This window comes from Manis javanica, chromosome 9 (assembly GCF_040802235.1).
Source record: "Manis javanica isolate MJ-LG chromosome 9, MJ_LKY, whole genome shotgun sequence".
Taxonomy (NCBI): Eukaryota; Metazoa; Chordata; class Mammalia; order Pholidota; family Manidae; genus Manis; species Manis javanica.
This window is the reverse complement of record NC_133164.1, coordinates 33,458,925-33,477,604: the sequence shown is the minus strand read 5'-3', so window position 1 is coordinate 33,477,604 and position 18,680 is coordinate 33,458,925. Positions and strand designations below refer to the sequence as shown.

Genomic DNA, 18,680 nt, shown 5'->3' with positions numbered 1-18,680 from the left:
GATGATGGGTGGGGTGTACATTCACATAAAGCAGCCTTAGGTTGGGTTCCCCAGAAGCAGAGGCTGAGGTGAGGTTTCGGGAGCATGGGATACAGTAGAGCCTGCTCTTGGGAGAAGGGAGTGGAGGAGCACAAGGTAGGGTGTCCACTCATGAACTGCGTCTCACAGTTCGGCTCATCTGGAATCAAGGAGACCACGCATTTTATACCTTTCTGCCTAAGAAATACTGTGCACAGGCTGGGAGGGAATGGATAGTAACTAGGCTCTCATGAGGAGCTGTTATTCAGCATTGAGGAAGGCTGCCACTAAGAGCCAGCATGCACAGCAGCTGGGGCCTGGTATGCTGACCCCTGATACACTGGGGACACGAAGAGGACACCGGCAATGCCACTACATCTACCACTGATACTAAACCACAAAAATCTGGTAATATTATATTTCTGTAATGCCTTATAATTTACAAACTATTTTTATGTTCATTATGTTATTATATACTGAGAAGAACACTATGCTGTATATTCATAAATTTATATACAAATATACTATAGTACAGAAATATGAATTCACCTGCCTCAGTTTACATGACATTACATTTGAAATAGGACTTAATCATATGTCACTATTATTAATGTCTATTATGGCTGGCACAGTGATATCTTTCATAGACTTTTTAGGATGAAAAATGTTGAAGTACTACGAATTCAAAGGACTTGTCCAATGTGGAAGACTTAATAAGCAAAACCATGGTTGGTATCCAGTTATTATTGAAACATTATGCTGTTTCAATTAGTAACACTTGTAAATTATTGTTTAACACTTATATATAATCACATGTTTCAGAAAGAAAACTTTAAACATCCTCTGTATTTCAATATATATTCTGTCAGTAAAATAATTCTGTATTATAACAAAATGCCAGATATACAAAGAAAAAGATGTTTATGGTACATTTATAGGGGAATGGTTATATTACCCAGCCTTGCAGACAGAAGACAACCAATTAGGAGAGCCTCCCTTGAGGTGAACTGCTGCTAGAAAAATAAGCTTTTGCTCTGCAAAACTTTGGAAGTTGAAAGAATAGGCATTCCTAGTGCCTTATAACATGCATGACATGTAGGAGGTCTTCAATGTATGTTTTTAAATGAACAAATCACTAATTTTATACAGGCAACACAACTAACACCCAATGTCAAACACCATCTAGTATATAAGGTGAAGGAATGAATGAGGCAGGAGGCTGAGATGAGCATGAAGAGGTAGGCCAGGGTCAGACCAGGATGGTTTTGTGAGTATAAAGGAGTTTCTCATGATTTGAGGCAGTGGCGAGAGTAGAGTTCTCTCAGGAAGGGACTATCAGTTTAGAGTTTTGCTTTATATAGTTTAATCTGGTGGCTTTCTGGAGTTTATCATAGAAGGACAATGGGGTTAGAATCAAGGATATCAGTGAGGAAGTAGCTACCATAGTCTGGTACAGATGGCCTGAATGAGGACAGCAGTAGTTGAGTTAGAAATGAGTGGATAAAGTTGATAAATATTTAGACTCCAAATGAGAAACCAATTTTAATCCAAACACAGACCATCAGTGATGGGGCCACATGTTGATTGTTTAGTGACCTGAGGCTGGTAAGGTAGCATCTATACATCTGTGGATCTTTATTTAGAGGTTGTGTCAATGTGCCTCGGTAACAGACATGATGGGAGAGGTCCTGAATGGAAGGAGTCGAGCATAACAATGTAGACTTATGAGCTGCTTGCCTAGATGCACAGTGGTCCACCACTTGAATTAAAGCATATATAGAATGAAAGGATAGAGGATGGTGATTCCAGATTTGAAGATCAGAGACATTAAATACATAAGAAAAATACTTGTGAAAGCATAAATATTCTGGAAAGAATTGGATATGCATGTAAACTTAGGCTAAGTGCTAATTGAAATAATTTTTAAAATGTGACTTCTAGGCAGGGAATAGAAAGCATATAATCCAGTGCTACAGATTCCTCAGACAATCAAGCTTTGTCCCACTTTACCAAAATAAGTCCTTACAATCTCTTAATCTGAAGTTTTAAGAAACTACTACAATCATTCAAAGTGGAAACATGATTTGACTGGTTTTGCATCCCTGATCTTTGTTACATTAATTTTTATGACAACAAAGGAAAATGATCATATGAAACTATTTTTCTTGAGGTAATGTAATAGTGCATACAGTTTTGATTTCTATAGACAGGGGAGATACATGTATGTGTATGTGCACACACATACACATACAAAGAAATGGAAAATTTGTGTGTGCATACAATATGTACATGTACATATATTTAGATACATCTAAACATATATTTAGATGTACATATAGAAAATACCTCTAGAAATAAATAATATACATGCCTAGAATACCCAGGTGCAGAATCACTTCATAATGAAAGCACAAAACTTGTACAACAAATAAGGCAGAGAAAAAAATTAATTTGGCAACAATCCAGGAGTAATAATTCCATTGGGATTATGTATTTTTTCCAGTAATTTTCTCCTTCTCTCCCACCTCCCTTGCTGTTTTCCCTCACCCTAACCATTTCAAACACATGAGAAACAGCCACTCAAAATCCATTTCAAAAATATGAGAAACCCTACAAAATCATGTGAGCATACAAAATAAATAACAGGGCCACAGGCCCCATAAATTACATTTTTCTTGTCTCTTACATAAATCAACTTCACTTTCAGGTGAATTGACTTTTGTGGAGAAAAAAAAAAAACTCTCTTGAACTCAGTCTATTCCTGACAACTAGAGCAAATAAAATTTAGAATATTACCAAGATAACAAAAGCTAACACTGCTTTCTGTAATCTCAATTTTGTACTTTCATGTAAATGTGCTTTTCATCTTAATTGTCTGGATTGACACAGCCAAACACAAAGAACCAACCCCACATGCCAGGCTCCTATCAGCTTTATTAGAAAATGGACTTTATTGTCCAGCACAGAAAAGATTTGTTGAAGTGAAAAGATGGAACAAAAGTTCCCAACACAGTAAGATAAAGTCATATCCAAAAAAATGTTAAACAGCCTTATCATATGCAGAATGAGCCACAAAAGAAACCAAAAAACAGAAACACATTATTGGGAAGAGCTGATCCTCAGAGACAAAGTGTATTCCCTTTTCTTACAGTGTCTCCTTCCCTGTTTTAGACATTAAACACAATTTTTTAATATGGTTATTTCTACAACCTTTATATTTTGGTTTTAAAAAAGAAGTGGCCTATACTAGGCCTATTTAAATAACTAAATCCTCAGACAAATTATAGCCCCATGAACTGTATATAGCATAAACGTTATTAAGTTACTTTCCAATGATAATACACACAAAGATTTCAAACGTATAATAAAATGAGATATTGTGGAAGTACTTTATATAAATAAATATATATGGTGTAAAGAAGAACAAATAATCCTCACATTCAAAGGTCTAAAACCTGTAACTTGGAAAACATTCCTCCAAAGTAGGAAAATACGAGGAAAACTGATTTGAGAATGTAAAGTGATGATACTAAATTTATATAACCAAGTGGAAATTTCTAGCAGATAAAATTTTTAAGACTAGATTTTGGCATCTGTTGCACAACTGGACTTCTAATTTCACTGAAGCATTAAATCTCAAGGTATTAAACTTATAAAATCATCTTGACATTTGTGGAGTTATCTGTAATAATAAGAGTTACATCAATGTAAAAGGTGAGAGCCCCAGAGTGGAGGGAATATATTCACAGTAATAAATAATAATGTAATTGCTAAGAATGCCAGAGATTGTATTAGTCAATATATATAAAGTAATATATTTAACAATAGAAACCCAACAATGATGTAATTACTATTTTATTGTCATTTTAAATATTAGGCACACAGGAGTAAAGGCAGTTGCCCAAACTCGCACAGTTGGGAAGTGTGGCGATACCGAATGAAACTCTATGTCTGGCTCTAGAGCCAAAACTCTGCAATAATACCAAGAAAACTATTGATAAAGGGTAAGATTTATGGACCGGAACATCTAAGAAGTCATAATAAGAAAGAAATAAGGAGTGATGGTCAGACAGAGGGAGATCCCGAGCAGGGCCCGTTCATGCAAGTCAGGAGCTTCAAGACGTATTGCTTGACAGATAAAACAGAGAGGTAATCAATTAGTGCATGATAGCATGTAGACTATTTTTCTTTCAAAATTACTTTTGACAAACCAAAGAATTACGACTTAACACTGTTAACTATCCCTAAACTATTAACTGATAACACGAGCCTTAAAGAAATAGTCAAGTACTAAGCCCATGAAAGTTATATATGTATATTGAGACATATATACACACAAGTAACACTTTTCTAGTAACAAAATTTTAAAAACAGCAACAAAAAAATCTATCCTAAGCTCAACAATATCTGATTATGTCTGTATTTTACTCATTAGTGTGGTTTCCAACTGTGTTCTACATACTCATCAAAAATAATGAACTTGGGGCTCTCTTGTCCCCTCCTGGCGTGAGCCAGGAGCTCTATTCTCTCACTTTATCTCTAAATAAAAGTCTGCACCTTGCTCTCCTAAAAAAAATAATATAAAAAAATAAAAATAAAAAATAAAAAATAAAAAATAAAAAATAAAAAATAATGGACTTAACAAGGAACATAAAAATCCTATTCATGATCAATAGAATAAGTACTGACATATGTAAGGGAATATGGAGCATTTGGCTCTCAAAGTTACCTACAAGGAACTTACTCTTAGAAACTCAGTAAAATATAATGTAGAAAATATATAGACACTGGTAACCCTAATGTTAACATTTCTAATATGAACTTAATTTCTTCAAGGCAGTCTGCTGAATCCAGATTTCCATGTTGAGTTACAGTCTCTGCAACTTATTAGAGCAATATGAATTTTAATTTATTATATGTGCAATTATGTTGCACAATAAGTTTTCTGTTTTTAAAATTCACATTTAGATGAAAATGACAGTATCAAATAGTAGAATAAAGACATTTGCTTTCTTCTCCTTCCTTGAAATGTACTAAAAACAGCAAAAATAATTACATAACACAACAGTCGATTGTAAACCATATTCCATAAAGGATAGCAATAAAATTGATTAAGTATCTAAGAATAAACCAATTAAGAAATGTCCAAGCCTTCTACGTCAAAAATTATGTATCTTCAATGAAAGACAAATACCAGACTGAATAAATGGTAAAATAATCCTTGACTATGAATAAGAAAAATTCAAAATTATCTAAGTGATAATTCTTGACTAATTAACCTATTATATCATCCCTCTCTCAATCTAAGAAGTTTATTTTAATATAAATTGACAGCAAGAGTCGTAAAGTTATATTTCAAAGTGAATTTTTAAAAAAATTATAAAGCCAAATAAAAACAAATTTCCACTATATTTTAAGCAAGTTATGCCTTTTTAAATATTCTTAATCCCCCAAAAACAGCAAAACACATAAAGGAAAATACTGATGTTTTTAAGAGCATCACCATAGAAACACAAACATACGTAAATAAATAAGAACAAACAAATCAATGAAAGAAATTTTTGAAATGTAGAAGTAACTTTTTACTTTTGGCCTCCTTGCTGTTCCTTCTACAAAGCATGGCCTTGTCAAGACATTTATACTTCCTGAAATCCAATTGCAGAACCCCCTTCTTTGTGATATTTGCATGGCTTTCTTATTTCAGTATTTCCTTTACTCAAGTTCACTCCCAGGAAGACAAATACACAAGTAATCAAAAAGCATATTTCTTCATTAAATGAAGTTATATTCACTTCAACTTTATCATTTTATCATGTCTTTTCAACATAATATTATAATAACTGACATTATAAAGAGGTGTTCAATGCACCTATTTTGTATTATTTGGTCATAAGTAAAAGAAATAAAATCAGTTTAATTGAGAATAAAGGCAAAAAAAAAAACAAAAGTTTTTCTAACTTTTAAATTTACATAAGAAGTTTTCTTTTTCATTTTTTTTTTTTGCTAACTTTGAGTTTAGATGTATCTCAATACAATAGGAAAAATATAGAAATCTTGGGAATAAGAAACTCTATCTTTAAATTCTACACACCATTAGCAGGTATCATACTATAATACATGCTCTAAACAAGAGACTTAAAAGGAATAACTACTCACAAATGAATCTATATTTCTCTTACTAATTAATAAACACCATGCTGTAACTAGTGTTAATATACTATTAAGAAAAATCAATAAATTTACACTGAGGATGAAAGTAATTGGTGTTGTAGAACAAAAAATAATGTATTGTGCATTGATCTTTAGCAATCCTCTAACTAAAAACAAGAGAAAGCTAATTATTTTATCAGGTATCTGAAAATGATAAGATTTAAACAAGCAATATGTTCTTGAATAATGACTTACTTTGATGAAAGTAAGTTGAGGAGGGCATACTATTTCAGCAAAGGGATATTAGATTTTACTATTTACAACATAATCCTGAACCATTTAACTGTCCTTAACCCATTTCAAAGAAACTTAAATAGAAACAACAAGCATTATTAAACAGAAATATTTGGCACATTTCCTGATACTATGCAAGATAAACTGAAATTCCAAAGACATTTGTATGAGACTCAAATCAAGACTTTATTATGTAGAATGGCAAAAAAAACTTCAATTACCTTATTTTTCTAATAGTTTTAGTTTAGAATCAGTATTACTATATAAATGCTTATTTCTGGCAATGTTAGAGAAATAAAACTGAACAAGTCGACCAAGTCTTGAAGATTCATTTATGCAAATACTACTTCACATTAAATTTGACAAAAATATCACCAAATCTGGAAATACTTAATCTTACCATGTTTTAATTTGCATTTTACCTCATATGAATACTTTGGAATGAATACTCATAGTCATATAGCTATAGAATTTGACCCCACATTTATCTGAAAACCTTTGTTCTTTCTATTACTACTTGACTACCAATTTTTCTTCCATCAAAGTTCAATACATGCATGAAAAGGTCAATTTAAATCCATTTTCATTCCTCTCATCTATAAGTGAATTATTACTGAAAATTACTAATTTTCAGGGTGGATTAGAATCAATACAAGTATTGCATCTGGCATACAGAAGTGCTTATAAATTGTACTGGTTGATATATTAGTAGAATTATTTCCTTTTAAAGTTACATACCTCCTCTTAAGACCAGTCAGCATGTTTCTCATAGTCAGACAGAGAATGTGCTGTGAAGATGGAGGGGCCTTGCCTGAGGCTTTTCACAGGCTCCCAGCTTCCTTAAATCTGAGCCAGTACCTGCATGGATCACAAGAATAGGGAATGGGCTAAAGAGAACGTACAAACCCACTCCCCCTGCCTAGTTGGATAGACAGAGCATTAGCAAACCAAGTAAGAGGAAGAAAAACATAAAATCCTATGCAAAATTTCCAAAGAACACCAATGAATAAATGTTGCTTTAAAAAATCAGAGTAAATATATCCCTTGAAAAATTATTAATTGATGACAATAGATCAGAACTCATAACTCCTCTTAATGAAGAGAAAGGATGAAGTTAGGGGAAAGAGTGCAATGAAAAAAACAAACCAGAACAAATAAAAAATCTAAAAACAATAAAAATAACTAAAGACTCAAAGGGAAATGACCATCTCAGATAAGGAAATACTCTGAAGGACTAAAAAGGATTACATCCTGTATAAAAGACACATATTTGTTATGCAAACTTGATAGTGTAGCAAACCAAAGATACATAGCTTATGCTTAAGAGATACTAATAGAATTAAAATAACCCAAGGTAAAAGACACAGACATAAAAATCATGAGGAAAAAATAGACCTGGATTATAGAAGGTAAAGAGTGAATGTAGTTAAAGTAATATTTCTGATGAAAAAAATTAGAAGAAAAAGGGCAAATCTGTAACAGAAGAAAGTATTTCTGAGCTGAAAAGGGTCCCAAACATTCAGAAAAATGGGTCCCCACTAACTTTGGCAAAAAAAATACCCCAAATGGAACAAATACAAGCCAGCTTCGTAATTCTCAATTCTAAAAAAAAAAAACCAGAAAGTTTTATAATCTGAGTTATATGTCTAAATATCCTTAAGTATTCTAAGATTCATAGAACACGATGACATGAACCTTACTGAAACCTAGATACTTTTTTCTGCTCTCTTTGCAACCAATCTTTATGAGCTTTAATTTTCTGGCAAATTCCTTAATTTTTACTAATTCATGTGCTATATTTGATTTTTAGTACTACTATAAAATGTATGTAATCTAAACAAAATGTTATTGGCCAAAATAGGTCATATTTATATATTGAGTTTATCATATATTAGTCTAAGCTATGAAATTTTTAAAAACCTCATACAATGATTTAAATTTGCAACTCAGCAAGACAATTGAACTGTGTTCTCCACAGTATAATTTATTTTAGGGGAGCTAAGTGATTGATGTCCCTATCTCTGTTAAGTGGCACGAATTTAAAGAATGTAATACCTGGGAGGAGGTAATCTACATACCTGAATGGTGAGTTGTTATCAATATAATCTGCCAGGAGTTCAACTTGCATATGGAAAAAATGAATCTCTTGGCAAAAAAGGAGTTATATCTATAATAAGTATGTCAATAATTCCTGGGACACTGGAATCATTTCTCCCAAATAGGAGGTAGCATGAAGCGAGCCCCCAATTTTGTATAGCAATGATCCTTTGTTCAGAACACTCAACAGCACTTATGGAGTACTCTGATATAGCGGTGCTGGAGACACCACGGGGCACTATTTCTTGCTCTCTGAGAGTTCATACTCCAGTGGTGATGTTAGAGTAGGTAAATCGACAGACATGAGCAGGGAATGTAAACTGTTCTCGTATTATGTGGGGAATGATAATATAAATAACAGACCAGCCGAACCTGGCTGGTTCTAACATGGAAAAGTTGAGACAAACTTCACCCAAAGATAGATTATATACTCATTAACATAGTAAAAATCATGCCCCTCCATCATTAACATAATAAAATAATGCCTCACTAGGTCACGACAGTTCTAATGGGAACCAAATACAGCCAAAAAGTCCCCCACCTGATGTGAGGGTGGAGCAAGCCTGAACTCCACAAAGACCCAGCCTGTTCCCTGTGAAACCTATCCCTGCTTGATAAATATTCATCTTCCTTTACGTAAAAGGGCTTCCTATTGTTTTCTGGACACCATTCCCTCTGGGTCTGCCTGCACCCAACTCGTGGGTGTGTACTCTCAATTTTCTTCAACTCTTATGCTACAAATAAATTTCTAAAGCTTAACCCCTTTTTGTGTGTGTTCTTGAATTCTTTATCACAACAAGACCAAGAACACATCTCCGTAACAGTGATGACAGACAACTGATAGCAAATTAAAATCTTCTGTGGAGGCTGTGTGTTACAACTGTTATTCATCAGTTATTATGGGAGTTAGCAGGTGTGGCATCCAGTCTACCAGTGAGAATTCCTTAGAATGACAGAGATCACAGAAGCTGGCTTACTTATCTTCTGCCTGTGAACCTTATGCCATAAATTTTTGTATGTTAAGGTACATGAACTCGGTCACATGATCCAACTTTGGAGCAAAAAGAATTAGAAAAAATGTATATTTTCTGTTACCTCAGATTTTTTTTCTGTTCTATTATTCATCTATTTGATCACTGATTGCCTTTTTAAATACCACTTCTGTGACATGAGTGCCATATAAAATTCTATACATATTTAATACATACAACTTAACCAGTTTGGAGATAAGCATAAACCCTTGAAATCATCACCACAATCTGTGTCATAACATACATATCCATCATCCCCCAAAGCTTCCTTTCATCCTTGTATTGTTGCTGTTAATATTATTACTAGTACTAATATTATTATCATTTGCTTTGGGCAGAAGTTGAATTTAGGTCCCATACAGTTATTTACAGTATGTATTTCTGTATAACACATTTTGTTTTCCTTATTTAGTCTTTGTACTAGTTTTAAAAACATTTATCTGGAAGGTATATATAATATTTTAAGTACATTTTGGAAGGAGGCAGAAAATAAATAGTACTATAGCAGTTATGAGAGATTTATATTTTAAATGCCTAATCACATTATTTCAAAGCAAGACATGACATTTTGCACCTATTGTAGAACAGTGTGTGAATAGGAACAATTTGAGACTTTAGAACCAAAACTGAAAAGAAGATCAGCAATCTTAGACAAAGATATATACACACACACATAGAGAGATATAGGTGGGTAGATAGATGATTAGATAGATAGATAGATAGATAGATAGATAGATAGATAGATAGATAGATAGATAGATAGATAGATAGACAGACAGATATGGAAAAAAATGAGCATGCCTTACAGACAACCAAAAATACTTTCAAATTCCATTTTCTTTCACAACAATTTTGAAAAGCTATCTTCTTTGCTGAAATATTATGAAAAATAGTTCACTACTGATTGTACCATTAAAAAGGTCTTTTGGCTTAGAAAAAATGGTCTTTTAACATCTTTTATAATTTCAATGTTCACATACTTGAGCAATTATGTTAGAACTAATAAACATATGATAATGAAAGTCCCACCTTACTCTTCCCTAGTATATCCATGAGGTCTCAAGAATGAGCAGAATAGTTTAGAAAAATATAGAGTTCCCCTTTCCTTCTGTATCCTTCTTTATTTTCATTCATTGGGTCTCAGATAGACACTGCCAGGGTCTGTCAGCATGTACCTGAGGGATTCTGAGGCAGGTGGCCCTCAGTGTCCCTGAGACATGATGCTGTGAAGAAAAGCAACAATCCTTTAAGAGGGCTTTTATTTTCTTCACTTTATACATCAGGCTGTGGGGTCCGAGAGGCAGGATTTATACCAACTAGGTGTTGTATTTCAGAGTTCTAAGTATGATGATTACAGTCCATGTAGGAAAAATATTATTCACTATAAAATCTTATATTTTAAATAGATTCTTCTGGAATCACACATTTATTCATATCTTTCAAAGTGACCAGCAAATTTTTTTAAGCATAGAATAACACTCAGTATTGTAGTTTCTTGTGTCACTTGCTTTTAGCTTTATTTTTTCCTTTATGATCAATGGTATTTTATTGTTGTCATCATGGGCCAGTGTATTTGCACATAATTAAAATATATTAGTTGATCATAACTGTGCCATTGACATCACTAGATTATGAGTGTTTTAAAACTTATTGCCATGATACAACACAGGTGACTTTCTTCATCGGTTTTCATTCCTGAGCTTTGGTAATAACAATCAGTTTTTCTGCAGGTGGAAATCCCTTTTAGTTTGCATAATCCTGTGCTGCAATATTGCACCATATTGAAATATATGAAACTTTTGTTTAATATGAATAGGTGATAAAATGTTTCACAAGGTTTATTTTTTCCATTGCTGCCATAGTGCTTTGTTACAAAAACAAATAATGAAAAACATTACCATTAACACTCAAAAAAGCACTGTAAGGTTAATATGTTTGCTCTTACTGTGAGCAAGAGTAAGTTATATTGTAACAGTAAAAAAACAAATGAAAACTAAAATACTTTTATCCACTCTCACTGAGAACCCGAACCTGCACTGCACCTTTGCTAAAAGTGCTTATCACATACTTGAGAAATTATGTTAGAATTAATAAACATGTGATAATGAAAGTCCCACCTTAATCTTCCCTAGTATATCCATGAGGTCTCAAGAATTAGCTATTTCCATAGTAGCTTTGAAACTAAGAAGTGTTCATTATGCTCCTAACGAATATTCTTCTAGTACTTTTTTTCCCTCTGAAGATTTGGAAGTATTCATTCACATTTTCAGATCTACATTGTAGAGTTCTATTTTTTTCATAGTATAATTACTAATTTTCAAAAATCTGAGCTTTTGTCCACAAGGTGAAATAGAATTAAGTCTTATATAAGAACCTGACAATAAATATATCTGGTATTATAGGTATAATTCAAGTTAACAAACTTTTAAAAGTAAATGAGTGACTGGCTAGACAATGACTATTGGAAGTTGGTGAATTTATACTTTAGCCCATTTCCCCTCAGTGGAATAGCTCTGAGGTTAGTGTTGCCAAAGTTCCCACAGGATTAAACCCCAGTTGCCCTTAGCGGTAACTTGCTTGACAGCACGTACTTTGTCTCCTATCTTTCTCGTCCTACTTCCCTACTTCTCTATCTTCTTAAACCTCATCTCAGGATCTGCTTCCAGGAAACCCAAACTAAGGCAAAGGATGAGAAGCAGAGACATTGGAAAGATGAAGAAGGTATAAAAGCAATCTGACTGTGAAAAAGTTGTAGAGTTGAAAAAAGAAAATGATTCAGGAAAACGCAAGTAAATCAATAAAACTAGAAGTGAGCAGATGACCTGTGGTGAGGTAAGAAGCTGGGGAATTTGGGTGGAGACTAAATCATGATGGACTTGTGTTTCATAATAAAGAGTTTGGATTTTATTGAAAAGGCAATGATTATTGTAATAAAGAAAGATATAATTACATTTTTATTTTACAAATTATGAAATAACATATTGATGTATTTTGGGATATTAAAACTGAAAATGCTTTCCAATTTCCTTCTTTTGTCATGCTATACTCCTTTTTTTCCTACTAATCATCAGTAGAAGGCAACTGCTTCTTTCTTCTTTTCTGTTTGCCCTGTCTGATAACTTGATACTCTCATTGGTTAGTTAGCCAGTGTATCTGTTTTATGGCCCAGCAGTGTCAATATAGAAGGAAGACAGGCTGCATTTATCCATATTTTGGAGAACATTTGTCTTCATTATTAAATGACATACAATTTCACTATATACAAAGATTTAGGAACTTCCCACATACTTTCCTTTCACTTCATCATTAGTTAAGAACTTGTGAAAATATGAAATTGAAAGAAGCACATTTCTAAAATAGGCTCCATTATGGTTTATTGTTTTAAGGTAGGAAAAAACTTTGAAAGGAATTACATTTTTAATTCAATGCAATGCAGCAAACATATGGAAAGCTATTGAAGTTTAAAAAAAATGAATACAACTTGATCGTGGCTTTCTAAGGCTTCACAACTGTGTATGTTTAGGGGCTAATATAAATCCTAAAATGGAAGAAGACATATTTCAGTATGAGAAGAATGAAATGGAATTACAGTTATTTAGCATACAGATGAGCTGAAATTTTCTCTGAGCTACAGAAGAGATGTAAGTTGTGTGAGAGGCAAAAAGTGAAGAGGAATTGTTCTTTTTGTGAAAAATGAATACAGAGTCCTTCCTAAAGAACACCTGCCTACCCTTCATTCAGGAACTCTGGGCTGTGAAATGACTCAAGGATATAAAATCAGGGAAAAGGCTGTGAATCTTTGACGTGGTGCCTGAAGCTTTCTGTTTGCCAAAACTAGGTGTCTTTTTTTTTTTTTTTTTGGCTGCTGTATAAATCAAATGAGGCCCCAGCACTTTACCTGTCACTTTCATTCCTGGAAACCCATAAGTTATTGGCCATTACCAGATATCCAAGTGTCAATTCATTCCCAGAGATGTTATTGTTAAATCTCTCCTGCTGTATTTTACCACTTGGTCGCTGACTACTAGGTTCTTCCATTAAGGATAAGAAAACCATATCAGTTCTAGCTTATCGGATGAATTTCCTCTCATGCAAGAACAGCAAGAAACTCTTTTGGAAGTTTTCCCTCTAATCTATGTCTCATGGAAATTAAACTTAACCTAATAGCTTTATGATGAAAATAACAATTTAAGAAAAGCCTCTGAATAATTAGAGCCTAGATCCTGGAGTCTATATAGAGTAGCAGAGGGGAAAATCTTACAAATGGGCATAGTTGCAAGTAGTGTATATAGTTCTTAAATTATTTAAAAACACAGGACGGAGTAGAGTGATACACAGATTCTTGGACAGTGGCTAGTGTTGACAGTGATTGATGATAAGCAAGATGGGGACGAGAAGCATAGATGGACACTTTGGAATGGTTGGTCCAGAATCTGAGAATATTCATTTCTGGTGTATGTTCTCAAACTATGTAGTCATGAAATAGAAAGCTATCTACCACAATTCAGTACCCTCAATTGATCAAACAGTATCATTTGCACACCACCTCTAATTCATATATTGGCTCTATCTTATTACACAGCTTATCTATCACAATGTTCCCTCTACAGATTTACTCTTGCATTCATTCATTCATTCATTGATTCATTCATTCATTAACCCATTCCACCAACATCTCTGGGTACTGATTACCAAGATAAGGAAAGTGCTGGTTTCTATAAAGGTACAAAAATAAATTCCTTTCCTCACTAAACTTAAAAGGTTTAGTGGTAACATGGATGAATTAGCAAACAATTATGATAAAATTTGGTAAGCAGTGTATTAGAGGATGGGACTAGTGGATAATCTGATGGGTAACTCACAGGAATGGAAGATGCCATCATGAAGAAGTGATCTTAGGTTGTACTGAGAAAAACTGTTGAAGATTAAGCACAACAGTCATTGCACAGAACCCCTGCTTAGGAGAAACCTCCTATAGCCAGACTCAGAGGTAAGAGAACATAGTATACTCTGCAGCCTGCAAAAGAATATGCTGGCTACAGTGGATGCTGTACACAGATAATATTAAACTCATTAATACACCACCATGTACATCTGACATAGTGCTCCAAATGTAGAGGTAGACAAGAGAGAAGGCAGATAGGAAGCCCCTGAAGATAGTTTTTCTATCTTTAATGTTATTCTTGTCAATTAATGCTGTGACTTCAGGAAAACAGTATGAAAGACAAGTACTACCTAAAAACATAGCAAATACTTTAATATATGAGAAGTCACTCAAAACTAACATTGCACATCTATCAAATTAATTCTCACACAAGAAAATGCTGAGTTCTGAAGGAACGAGACACACAAAAGATAGTTTGATTTGAATAGAGAAAGGAAGACATTAGGAATGTTCTAGTGGATGAATTATATCCCAAAGAAGACTGGTGAGAATAGGGTGTTATATAAGTAGGGAGCAGTGGGCTCTGCATGCCTAGAAATTAGGGATAAATGATGGGCTAAGACAAATATGTTTTTTATTATTGTAACTATTTCCCCAAAAAGATATGTTTTTGTAGGTTATTTCCCAGAGCTATTATGACAAAAGTAATCTATAGTGCTATGTACAAGAAAAGGAAGAATTTGTACTAGTTCAGGAAACAAATACTTTGCAATACTAGATGATTTTCTAATAATATGAAATTTTGCAATTTTTGTTTTATACAAATATTTACTTTTCCTTCAAATGATCTTACAGACATTGTTTTATGTCTTGTTTCTTAATTCAAGAGAAGCATAATAAATTTGAAATTCAACTTGAGAATATTATGAGTTTTGGAACCTATATTCATCATTTTCCTCCAATGGACTAGTGATTAAGCAATGCATGCTTATCAGTTTTATTAACTTGCTTCAGATTCTCTTTAAGGGAAAGAAAGTTTTTTAGTTGCAAGTAGTAATACAGCAATCCTTGAATAAGTTAAATAATTGTCATCAATTTCCATATTCTCTGTTATGAAATGGCCAATAGAATCAGTCACAGTATTGTTCTTGTTTCTTCCTGACATGCGGCAATGCTCCATCTAGTAACTGTTTCTTCCTTCCTAAAACATGGCCTCAGTCACAAACAGACATCGCTTCTGCAGTGTGTGATTAGCTAGAACAATGCTAGCTCCTGTAACAAATAGACCCCCAAAATGTCTCAGTTTTTTTCTCTCATATGAAAATTCAAGGGGATGTTTAAGACAAGCAGGCAGCTTTCCTACATGTGTAATTCATGGACCCCTTGGCTCCAGCACCTTCAGGAAATTATTATAGGTATAGGAGGTAAACAAGGAAATTCCCCTGGCAGGAAAGCTGCTTACAATGCCTGCCCAGAAGCATTTTGATGCTAACAGTGACTTCTTTGGGTCTTGCAATTTCCCTTTCTGGAACAAAATTTTAATTGTATTTTATTGTTTCTCCTTGAAACTATACAATGAATGTTTAAGAGGATAGTGTAGTGGGGATCAGGGGATATAAAGATGGAAGAAGATAACAAGTATTTTAGTCTAGCTCAAGAGGACCCGTATTCAAACCTGATGGAGAAAACTGTGATGTTTGACACTGAATGGATTCATAAACTCAGAGTGGTATTATATTGTGTAATATGGGGAGATGAGTATTTCCTGTCTGTAGAAAGTATAGTTTACACAGATATTTGGGGGTAACTGTGGAAGGGATTGCTAACTCCCTACCAAGATCACAGTTTCTCTCTTCTTTCTGGGTATGCAACTAAACAATATCTCCTGGTCTCCCTGTATTAAGTGTGGCCATGATGTTGCCAGTAAAATATGAATGGAAAAAAATGTGTCTATTTTGTCCAAATCTTTGGTCATTAGAAGAATCACAAGAAGGAAGGATCCTAGTTTCCTGGAAACATATGTAGACAAAAGCTCCCACCCATCAGCTACACCAATTTCAACTGTTGAGGGTGCCTAGAAAATATTCTTTGATTGTATTAAGCCACTCAGATATTGTGATTTATAAATGCTAGCTTACCTAAGTAGCATGTTCTAGTAAGACAGGGAAACAAAAGAAAGGGAGTTCCTTTGGGTTTTATACTTTACTGGTCCTGTGCCCCTCAGAGATATGTGAGTGGATCCATTCTCCAGTGAAGCTGCATCTCATTAATACCCATTACTCATTACTCCATAAATTACTTTGCCAATGAGGGACAGGTCAGATTCTCATTTATCTTGAATTCTCTATCTATAGATTCCTTGATTTCATATCATAATGAGGATTAGCTTGGGGATCAAATCCTCAGGCTTCTATGAAGCCAAAGGAGTGGCCTGAGTACTGGGAGTTAGCACTTGACTTCTACACTGACAAAGAGGGCACACACGTGGGAAGGGCACTCTTGGTGGTGGAAGGGCTGGGAAGCAGGCATGCTGTAGGATTTTAGAGATTAGTGTAAATTCTACAGAGCCCAGAGGACAAAAAGTATTAGTAAAGTGGCAAGAGAGGTGATAAAGAAAGATAAACAGGGAGACTGAAGAGACAAACATGGTTATGATCACAAAAGTCTTTACCTGTATTAAGAAACTTATTCTATGAAAAATGGAAACACAACACTGAAGGGCTTTAATGTGCATGGGGCTTAATGGTAAGACTTAATTTTGAAAATGTAAGTAAAGTTGAAACATTAGTGTTTATATGAAGGCAGAAAATGCCAGGGTATGGGGACAGCCTAAGGAAATGTTATTGTTGGGTAAGCCTAGAATAACAGATGTGGTGATGGAGGGACATGTACAAATTTAGAGGATAGTCAACTGGTAAAATGGACAAGACTTACCGAGATATTGGATATGGCAACAGGACAAGTATGCGGCAAGCTTTAATCACACCTGGAGGTTTTGTGTCATCTCTCACTGCTTTTAGAGAACATGAGAAAACCAGTGTTGGATGAAAATTGTGGGTTTCTTCTTTTGTCTTAAGAGTTAAGTTTGAGGTGCCTTTGAAAAATCCAAGTAGAAATATCTCTCAGCAAGTAAATATACATTGCTGGAACTCAGAGGAGATCTGTAGGATGGTGTAAGGCTTTGGAAGCTATCAACCTATAAGACAGTAAATGAAACCATAGGCATAAATGAAGCTACCTAGCAAGAGTCTAGAAAAGAAGAAAATGTGGGATAGAATCAAGTCTTGCAGATCTCCAATCTTCACAGGTCAATGAACAAAGAATAAATTTGCAAACAAATGTGTAATGCAGTGGCCATGAAGAACTAGGGAAATCTGGAGAGTATGATGTCAAAGGCACCAAGGAAAGAGAATGTTTTATAAAAAATATGTTGACACTTGAGTAATGGACATTAAATTTGAAGCTGTGGAAGTAAGTGGTGACCTTAGTGAAAACTGATTCAATGGAGTGCTATCATAGAAGCCTATTTTGTTTAGAGGCTGGGTGAGCAAAAGCAACAGTACAGCCAATTCTTCAGAATTGTTTGAATACGAAGGGAGAAAACGTGAAGCTGGAAGAATGTAAGAGGACAAGACATTATTTTTAAGCCATGAAGACAACTGATAATGTGAAATTCCTAAACAGGCAGGAGGAGCTAAAAGAACTTTTAAATCTCATTACAAAGCTAAGACAAATTTTCTATTTGATTAGAGACAAATTTATATGCCCTAGGAGCCTATTTCTATTCTGCGTTTGGTTTCTTAGCAGAGAATTGGCTCAGTTAACTAAGCCTGTTTGCAGAGAACAAACCTTGAGCTGACCACATCATCCTTGGCAGACAAGAAAAGGCCACTGAGTATGCATGACCCTTAGCATTGTTTCTGGATTTGGAGACCGCTTAATAATATGCTTTATTTACTCAAGAATTCCCTCACCTCTTAGGCTCACCTATAAAGATGTAAAGCAATGGCACAGGGTTGGCGTTGGTTCCCTCTTGAACAGACCCCCTCACCACATGTCCCATCTCCAACCTGCTGAGCCAGGCCTCATCTTCTGGAACCTTGGCTATGACACATGCAGAGCATCTGTGCCTGGCCAGTGCTGTGGCATAACGGTCACTCACAGGGTTGCACCTGTGCTACTTCTCTGCCTGCAAGTTCTTCCCC

At 34.4% G+C, this 18,680-nt stretch overlaps 1 long non-coding RNA gene across 1 annotated transcript in view; it reads right to left on the bottom strand.

The window, feature by feature from the left end:
* Positions 1-18,680, bottom strand: part of LOC140843512 (uncharacterized) — a 150,341-nt gene that overhangs the window by 85,042 nt on the left and 46,619 nt on the right. Inside the window, exon 2 of the long non-coding RNA XR_012121349.1 lies at positions 7,201-7,320. This is a non-coding gene — a long non-coding RNA (uncharacterized lncRNA). The remainder of the gene's footprint in view (positions 1-7,200; positions 7,321-18,680) is intronic.